The 9,863-nt window shown below is 34.5% G+C and overlaps 4 non-coding genes across 4 annotated transcripts; all 4 read left to right on the top strand.

Annotated features, from left to right (window-relative positions):
* The first annotated feature begins 575 nt into the window (after positions 1-575).
* Positions 576-678, top strand: LOC112416906 (U6 spliceosomal RNA). The gene has a single exon (XR_003007417.1). It is a non-coding gene; the product is annotated as a U6 spliceosomal RNA (small nuclear RNA).
* Positions 679-4,291: 3,613 nt separating this feature from the next.
* LOC112416910 (U6 spliceosomal RNA) lies at positions 4,292-4,394 on the top strand. The gene has a single exon (XR_003007421.1). It is a non-coding gene; the product is annotated as a U6 spliceosomal RNA (small nuclear RNA).
* A 3,654-nt stretch (positions 4,395-8,048) lies between these two features.
* On the top strand, positions 8,049-8,151 carry LOC112416905 (U6 spliceosomal RNA). The gene has a single exon (XR_003007416.1). It is a non-coding gene; the product is annotated as a U6 spliceosomal RNA (small nuclear RNA).
* Positions 8,152-9,402: 1,251 nt separating this feature from the next.
* On the top strand, positions 9,403-9,505 carry LOC112416911 (U6 spliceosomal RNA). Its single transcript, XR_003007422.1, has one exon. It is a non-coding gene; the product is annotated as a U6 spliceosomal RNA (small nuclear RNA).
* The last annotated feature ends 358 nt before the right edge of the window (positions 9,506-9,863 follow it).

Raw genomic sequence — 9,863 nt, 5'->3', positions numbered from 1 at the left:
AATCTGAATTCGAAAAATAAGTAATTATATGAAAAAGAAAAATAATTTATAATATATTCCCTCCGTTTTAAAATGAGTGTCGTTTTAGTAAAAAAAATTGTTTTAAAATGAATATCATCACTTTTCAATGTAGAATTATTATTTTACTTCCAATTATACCCTCTAATTAATTTCCAAAGCATTATACCAATAATAAATAAAGTTAGTTTAGTAAAATTGTCATATCATTTAACATTATTATTAGATTTCTTAATTTGTGTTTAAAAGCTTTAAACGATGATCATTTTTAAACAGAGAGTATAAAGTAGTAAAATAGTACTATTAGAAATGAATTGACGTGACATGCTATGAAAAGTCTGGAAGAGTATCGATAAAAGGCTACACTAGAGGTAGCTACTTATATGCGCAGGAACTGAAATCAAAAATAAAATAAAGAAGAAGGAAGATGCATGTTGTGTTATATAAGTGAAGGAGAAGGACTTGCATGTTGTGTTATATTTGCTTGTTTTAGTCCCACATCGACTGAAACAGAAAATATCTAGGCGTTTATATACTGCAAGCGAACCATAATGTTTGTCCCTTCGGGGACATCCGATAAAATTGGAACGATACAGAGAAGATTAGCATGGCCCCTGCGCAAGGATGACACGCACAAATCGAGAAATGGTCCAAATTTTTTTGATATTTTTTTCTTCAAATTTTCTCTTTTCTGAGCTCAGATAGGTTCTTCTTTCTTCATTTTGTTTTCCAGATTAGGTTTTTATGACCATTTTGAAATTGGGGGTGTCTCCTTTACTGTTAAACCAGTATCAGCCTATATTATTTCCCTGTTTATTTTTATTTTTTATGATCCTAAATGTATAGTTTGATTTTATTTAAGATATAAACAATTTTATTCTATAATTTTTATGCATAGTTTCATTTCAGATCTTTCATGCTACAGCCTACATACATTAGTAATATTAAAATGTTGGTAAGAAGTTTGCTGATTCCTGGGGCAATATGAACAGCTGTTTGGATTGGGAGTCAAGTTTTACATTAAAATCATTTCATGTTTAATCTACTGATTGATGATTTCAGCTACTAAACATAGATGAAAATTCTCACTAAAATTATCGAATTAGAGACTAAATGTAAATAAAAATTGTCATAGTTGAAATATATTTTGTTGAGATTTGAGCCATATTTAATCCTTACACTCATATCATAACTTTGTTGTGATAAAAACACTTCTATTCAGTCAATGGCAGGACTTGAATGTTCCTGGAAATCGATTGTTAATCATAACGCTGGAACCCTTGTTTATAGTCTCTGTTGATTTGGTTAATAGGACGGTTGCCAAGTAATGAGCCATTATTCTTCTTATGGTATTACTTCTGTTGGGCAATTATACTTCGTATTTAGCTATTCATGGTAGTTAGTTAGGAATTTCATTTTATATCCAATGCTTGGTCTTGGTTAAGATTACTGTATAATTAGTTACTCCAATTTTGATTTATTATTGGCACTATTTGGTGGTAGTCGGTCGTATCTTGGTCATTGTATCAAGCCTGTATTAGTTAAAGAGCTAATATATTTATAGAATTACGGTGTTGGATCACCATGTGCCCCATCTCATGGATTTGAATTTTTGTTTACTGAAATGAAATGGTTAACTTGTGCAGACTCAGATGGAACCGGTAATTCAGGACTGCAGAGAGATGGTGCACCAATTTGGAGATGTAATTAGAAGGTAATTCATAAAGTGAAAGACGAAGACTCTTATGAATGTGTAAGATTTTGTTTTAGTGAATATTTAATCTTGTAACTTGCTTAAAAATTGAGTGGAGCACTAAGCATTGAGTAAGACACAAGTTGTGAGCGAATCAGTATGAAAAATAGGCAAAGGGACTCTCCAGCTTTAGTATAAATAGAGGATCACACTCTTGTATCCTTTGGTTCTCTTTATAGAAATCTTGCTGTGTAGAGGCCATGCTTTCACGTTGTTAATTAATTTATTCTGTCTGATGAATATCTGAATTGCATCTTTCTGTTGAATTAAAGATTTCTGTGAAATCAAACTCACTGACCGAACGAATGTGTGGTTACTTGACATTGACAACAGGGAATCAATATCCGTTATAGTGACCAATAGGGTAATGAGCATAGTACAATTTGCTTTGTATTACAGTTAGTATGTTATGGAAAACTTTGGTTCAATCTGAACTAAAACTCAACCCAATGTGAGGAAGATACATCTGAGTCGCTTGCTTGCTTCAGGTGTAAGTTGAGGAGGATGTGCATGTTACTATTATTATACTTGCTTTTTAGTCACACATCGACTGACACAAAAAATATCTCAACGATTATATACTGCAAGCGAACCAAAAGGCTTGCGGAAGGATGACATGCACATCGAGAAATGGTCCATATTTTTATTGACATTTTTTTTCTTCGGAATTTCTCTTTGATTTTTTACTCATTTAATACAACGTATGTTTCACCAACTGGGGATAATTTTGTTCAAGTTATTTATTCTGAAGGTCTTCTACAATAGGCATCTTCATTTGCTTGCTGGTTTGGATATTTTTTGAAAGAGCAGTTTGTCCACTACCTGTTTGGAAAAATGTCAGTGTTAACAGTATGTTTATCAAAGACTCCTTGGCGTCCTTGCTTGATTTCCTTCGTCCTCACACACATAAAATCCTTACACTAATGTTAAATGGTAGAATACATGACATTTCCAAATTTCATTCGGCATTGGTTAAGGTCGAGGATAATGTTTCAGATGTTGTACAAGTATTATGGTGTGTGGGTTGTGAGGAAGAGGAAAATGCTAAAGTGGTTTATAGAGTTTCAGTTTTTGACTGCTATAAAGGGGATTTAGTTGGTATTAGCGTTTTTGTCCCACAAATTCTGGTTTTGATATATGGGAATCTACATAGAAAAGTTGTGCCTGTTAAGTGTTTGATGAAGTTTTCTAAGAATTTAGCCTATGCTTGGGCTGTTTCTGATCATGGTGATATCCTTGCCTTGTTGTGCAATTGTATAATGTAGAGAAATCTAGTTGGTGTTAAAATCATACAGAGGTTTATGGTTGAGGAAGGTCCTGTGTCTATGTTCAATACAATTTTTAAATCAAAGGGTGAAGCAATTCAAGTGCATTCCTCAAAGTCCTTTCAAAATATGACCTCTAAAGATGAATTTGTTAGGTCGATGGTGAAAATGTGTTGTATCTCATCCAATACTACAAATATTTTAAGGGTTGTGGTCATTGGAATCTATTGCTTCACTGGGTTACTATGGAGCACGGATACGGACACAAGACACGACACAAACACTAACATGCCAACACAACTAATAATTTGAAAAAAATCACATAATTCAGTGTAATTACAAATGTCGGTGTCGTGTCGGACACGACACGTGTCCGACACCGGGGACACGCCTAATCCGAGGAGTGTTCGTGCTTCATAGTTGGGTTATTATTGGGGATGTTTCAATCAAAGAGTTGGCTATGAGAGTAATATTCATATTGGTTGAAACAACAAATGAGGTTAAGATAATGTTTGGTCATAATATTCTTGTAATGTCTTTTGTTCTTAAATCATGCACTAGGTGTCATGCTATGTTGGGTGTGGTATCCAATCAAGTGAAAATTGAGCTGACCAATGTATTGAGTTCAAAGCATGTAATTGTTATAGGACAATATTTTCATCATATTGAGAACATGAGGCCAAATTCAAACCAATATTTTAATTTTAGCACTGTTGACTCAAGACTGGCTAGAGTGGAACAGTTGAGTGCCAAAGTTCATGTGTTAGCTATTTTAATTGAAGTATTATCTTCCTTTACCTCTTATATTGATTTAGCTAAACTTGGGTTATTTGAAGAAGCAGATGAGCTATCAATGAGATCTACATTTGCAGAGTCAGTTTACAATGATGTTGTTTTTGGAATATGCCTATCTTATATGATCAATGAGGCATTTAATTGGGTGCATATGATGGTGAAAAAAGGTGCAGCTCCTGGCTTGGGAATGATGACTCATGTGGAATTTGGTCTTAAATTTATCACATCCTTTTGGGATGTGATGATTGTATCACTTGTTCATTTTGCAAAGACAAGGTGCACTGCTACAAACTTTGGTTTAATCTGAAATAAAACAAAACTCACTGAGAGGAAGATGCATCCCAGTAGGTGAAAGTCGAGAAGGATTTGCATGTTACTATTACACTTGCTTTTTAGTCCCACATCGTCTGAAACAGAAAATATTTCAGCGTTTAAATACTTCAAGCGAACCAGTAGGCTTGTCCCTTCGGGGACATCCGATAAAATTGGAACGATACAGAGAAGATTAGCATGGCCCCTGTGCAAGGATGACACGCACAAATCGAGAAATGGTCCAAATTTTTTTGCCATTTTTTTCTTCGAAATTTCTCTTGTCTGAGTTCAGATAGGTTCTTCTTTCAGCATTTTGTTTTCCATATTAGGTTATCTTGTCACTTTTGAAATGGGGGGGGGGGGGGGGGTGTTTCTTACTGTTAGATTAATATCAGCCTTTATAGTACTGTATTCTTACCAAAGTATTACAACATCTATCCTTGTTTATTTTTATTTTTTGTGATCCTAAATGTATAGTCTGATTTGGTTTAAGATATATACAAAATTTTAATCTACCATTTTCATGCTTAATTTCACATAAAAATCATTTTATGTTTAATCTACTGATTGATGATTTCAGCTACTAAACATAGATGAAAGTTCTCACTAAAATTACCAAATGAGAGACTATATGTAAATAAAAATTGGGTTAAATATGTTTTTAGTTCTTACATTTTGTGCTTCTTCGAAGTTTCGTCCCTACATTTCATTAAATGTTTTTAAAATCCTCACATTTTATCTCCGTTATCAAAATTAGTCTCTACTGACAGCAGACTTCCGTTAATAAATGCTTTTAAAGTCACGCAAAATGTAAGGACTATTCTTCAAAGTCACGCAAAATATAGGGACCACAAACATATTTAATCCTAAAATAATTGGGACCCACTAACTGCCACATCAGTATTCCGTTATAGAATTAACAACAAAGACTAATTTTGATAACAAACACAAAATGTGAGGATTTTAAAAACATTTAATGAAATGCAGGGACTATTCTTCAAAGAGGCGCAAAATGTAAGGACTAAAAACATATTTAACCCATAAAAATTCTCATAGATGAAATATATTTTGTTGAGACTAGAGCCATATATAATCCTTAAAACATTCATATCATAACTTTGTTGTGATCAAAACACTTCTATTCTCCTCTCAAAAAAAAAAAAAAACACTTCTATTCTGCCACTGGCAGCACTTGGATGTTCCAGAAAAACGATTGTTGATCTAAATGCCAGAACTCTTGTTCATACTATCTATTGATTTGGTTAATATGAGGGTTGCCAAGCAATGAGCGACTGTTATTCTTATGGTATTATTACTTCTGTTGTGAAATTGTACTTAGTATTTAGCTATTCATGGTGGTTAGTTAGGAAATTCATTTTATAACCAATGCTTGGTCTTGGTTAAGATTACTGCATAATTAGTTACTCCAATGTTGATTTATTATTGCAACTATTTGGTGGTAGTCGGTCGTATCTTGGTCAATGTATCAAGCCTGTATTTGTTAAAGAGCTAATATAATTATAGAAGATGAGTGTGTTGCTAGCATAATTATTTATAGAATTACGGTGTTGGATCACCATGTGGCATGTGCCCTATCTCATGGATTTGAATTTTTGTTTACTGAAATGAAATGGTTAACCTGTGTAGACTCAGATGCAATTCGGGTGCGGTTATCATGCATAAGGAAATTCTCATGCACCGTGCATAAATCTCCGCCAATTAATCGGTAGTCTAACATAATTGTTTTCTTACACCCCCAAGCGAAATCAAACGAAACATAACGAAACAACACTACAACCGTGGAAATCATCATTTTAGTTCAATGATGATTTCAGAGTGTTGATTTAGTTCAATGACAGTCACAAATGTTCTTATTATAGTACGTTTTGTATAAAATTATGCCAAAAACATTTTGCTGTGGAAATAGTTTCTGTGAGTTGTACTCCAAAACCATTAGATGTACTTAATGGTTTCCAGCAGGTGGAAAAAACTAAGGACCTAGAGCCATTGCCATCATTCAGTTTTGGACTGACACAATTGAAGGAGGAGGAAAGAAATGATTTCTGTGAGTTGTACTCCAAAACCACCAAAATCTCCACCGGCGGTGTCTTCTTCTTGAATAGTAAATTCATTTTCCAACAATTCATTTTTTGAGTTTTCACTACAAAGCCATCAAAATCACTAAGCTCAAACACTGTTTCGATCCATCAAGAATCGAACTGATCAAAGAGAAGGAGGTAGAAAGTTTTTCTATTCATATCTTAATCCTTAGATCTACGCTTGTTTACTGTTTGTCTTTGAAAAACAATTTCGAAAATGAGAAGTAGGAAGAAAAGGATTGTTGAATATATAATTTGTTTTTGAAACGGCGGAGTTTTGAGTTCCGACACGGTGGTGCCACCACCAGCCACCGCGCCGAAAAAGCAATTCTCGTCGGAGAAGAAGATATAAGGTGGCGCTGGTTTGAATGTCCTAGAGAGAGAAGTGAGCAAGGCATTTTTAGTGAGATGTTTTTTTTGTCAAAATGAAGAAAACGTTAACAACATTGCACTTATACCTCTTTCCTTTATTCCTTGATTTGGTGTAGTTTGAGAAGCCTATGATTATTACACGTGTATACTAGATTTGATGGTTCTGAATTGTTTATGCAGGGTGCATAAACACTTCACAACCATCAGATTTGGGATATGTTGTAAGCTGCCGTTCGTCATCAAGATTTGTGAGAGAAAAAACACATGCATTGAATATCTTTCAGATCATATTCACAATTACGATTTCAGTCACAACCAAGAAATCGATCAAGATCATCATATTGGATAATCCGTCTCGCAAGCATAAACGAAAACGAGTTACGATGAAACAGATCGAAAACAGAGATCAATGAAACTACATAAAACCGTCAATTATGAAATCAAAGAGGAATTTGGAACAGAACTGCGAATGATGTGATCAAAACCGAATCACAAACCCTAAGAATTGGGGAAAATTCATCGATTATGAATTTGAGAAAGAAACTCGAATCAAAGATGAAATTGAATCAGATTGAAATCAAAAGAAAGACGATTGGGTCGAAGAAAACAAATTGAAGACAAAATCGCAAGTGAGAAGAGAGAAAACCATTAAGTATATGTAATTGTTTTGGAGTACAACTCACAAAAACCATTTCCACAGCAAAATGGTTTTGGAGTACAACTCACAGAAACCATTTCCACAGCAAAATGGTTTTGGAGTCCAACTCACAGAAATCATTTCCACTGCAAAATGGTTAATGGGCTGGGATTTATGCAGGGTGCATAAGGATTCCTTATGCATAATAACCGCACCCATTAGGAGCCTATGACAGTTGAAGCTGTGCTTGTTGAAGCATTGGGATTGAGATGGTGATTCCTAAAAGCAAAGGACTTAAAACTCCAAAGGGTCAGTGTAAAATCTGATGCAGCTGTTGTAGTAAACTGCATCAATTGCATCGACTTGGAGATGTAATTAGAAGGTAATTCATATGTGAAAGATGAAGACTCTTATGGATGCGTAAGATTTTGTTTTAGTGGATATTTAATCTTTTAACTTGCTTAAAAATTAACTGCAGCACTAAGCATCGAGTAAGACACAAATTGTGAGTGAATCATTATGAAAAATAGGGAAAGGGACACTCCAGCTTTAGTTTAAATAGAGGATCACACTCTTGTATCCTGTGTGGCAAAGCAACATAAACCCTTTCCCTTAACATACTTTGGCTCTCTTTATAGGAATCGATATCCGTTATAGTGATATCTGAATCGCTTGCTTGCCTCAGGTGAAAGTTGAGAAGGATTTGCATGTAACTGTTACACTTGCTTTTTAGTCCCACATCGACTGAAATAGAAAATATTTTGGCGTATATATAGAGCAAGCAAACCATAAGGCTTGTCCCTTCGGGGACATCCGATAAAATTGGAACGATACAGAGAAGATTAGCATGGCCCCTGCGCAAGGATGACACGCACAAATCGAGAAATGGTCCAAATTTTTTTTGACATTTTTTTTCTTAAGAATTTCTCTTTGATTTGGGGATAATTTGGTTCAAGTTAATTATTCTGAAGGTGTTCTACAATGAGCATCTTAATTTGCATGTAGGTTTGGTATCTTCTATTTCTAATTGAAAAGGATACAGATAACCATTTCTCGATTTGTGCGTGTCATCCTTGCGCAGGGGCCATTTCCAGCACAACTAGTAGACTTTGACATTCCTAAAGATAAAAGAATCATAGAAACCAAACTGTTTTGCTTTAGCAGACTAGGATTGCAGGCTATACACATATAACACACTTAATTCCTATGAACTCCACTTGTTTTGAGGTGGGTATGTTTCAATTATTTTTATCTGCACTTGCTGCATTAAAGTTTGGCTTTGTTGGTTTGAAGATCAAACCCAATATTATGCCTTGTTATGAATATTTCCTTATAATTCCAAGTGATTCTTTGGTTGGTTTAGGTTATTATTCATTTTGTTGTTTGGTGTTTCTGCTGCACAGATTGTCTTCTTGAATAGTGGAACCATACCATCAGGTTCACCTACTTTCCATTCTTTGCTGAAAGTATTGGGTTTCTTGGCGTCTGGTTTTGTCCAACTAGAAGAATTTTATTTCCAGGATTATATTTTATTTGAGATTTGGCACCTGATATGATGTCATTTATGCTGCGTGGCTTAAATCCTCGAGTTCTTGGACGCTGAACTTGGAATACTTGTGCTGTGAAAAGGATAGTGGAGTTAGCGATTAGTTGCATTTCAGGGAAAAGGGTCAACTTTTTGTTGATTCTATTGGATATTAGTTGAGAGTTGAGACTATGTTGTAGGCTGGAGATTTTTCAACTCCGTGTTTGTTTCTGGGGGTGGTGCTATTGAAGCTATTGTAGTAGGATGAATCGATATCTGCTATAGTGATCAATAGGGTAATGAAATCAAATTATATAAATTCACCGACGGCACGAAAGTGTGGTTACTTGACAACAGGGAATCGATATCCGTTATAGTGATCAATAGGGTAATGAGCATATTACAGTTTGCTTTGTATTACAGTTAGTATATGTTGTGACAAACTTTGGTTCAATCTGAAATAAAACTCAACCCACTGAGAGGGAGGTACATCTGAGTCGCTTGCTTGCTTCAGGTGAAAGTTGAGAAGGATATGCATATTACTATTACACTTGCCTTTTAGTCCCACATCGGCTGAAACAGAAAATATTTTAGCATTTATATAGAGCAAGCGAACCGTAAGGCTTGTCCCTTCGGGGACATCTGATAAAATTGGAACGATACAGAGAAGATTAACATGGCCCCTGCACAAGGATGACACGCACAAATCGAGAAATGGTCCAAATTTTTTTTGACATTTTTTTCCTTCAGAATTTCTCTTTGATTTTTACTCATTTAATACAATGTAAATGCAAAGAATAATATATAGCTGAATACTAACAGAAACAACAATGTTATTGAATCAAATAAAACTCGTGTATTTCCTTTGTAATTGGATTAAAGCTCTATTGGTGATTTTTTTTCCTTTCAGTTTCTCTTTTATTCTTACATTGCTCAATCAATTGGTTTGCAATCAAAAATTGTTGATCCTTTGGCTAACCTACTGACCTTGTGTATTACAATCGTTAAAATTGCACTAATTTGATGTCTAAAATCTCTTTAGTTCTTTTTATAAGAAAAATAACCTTCTTATAATTAGATATACTAG

Source organism: Medicago truncatula, chromosome 7, assembly GCF_003473485.1.
Source record: "Medicago truncatula cultivar Jemalong A17 chromosome 7, MtrunA17r5.0-ANR, whole genome shotgun sequence".
Lineage (NCBI taxonomy): Eukaryota > Viridiplantae > Streptophyta > Magnoliopsida > Fabales > Fabaceae > Medicago > Medicago truncatula.
Note: the sequence above shows the minus strand (reverse complement) of the source record. Positions and strands in the feature narration are given on the sequence as shown.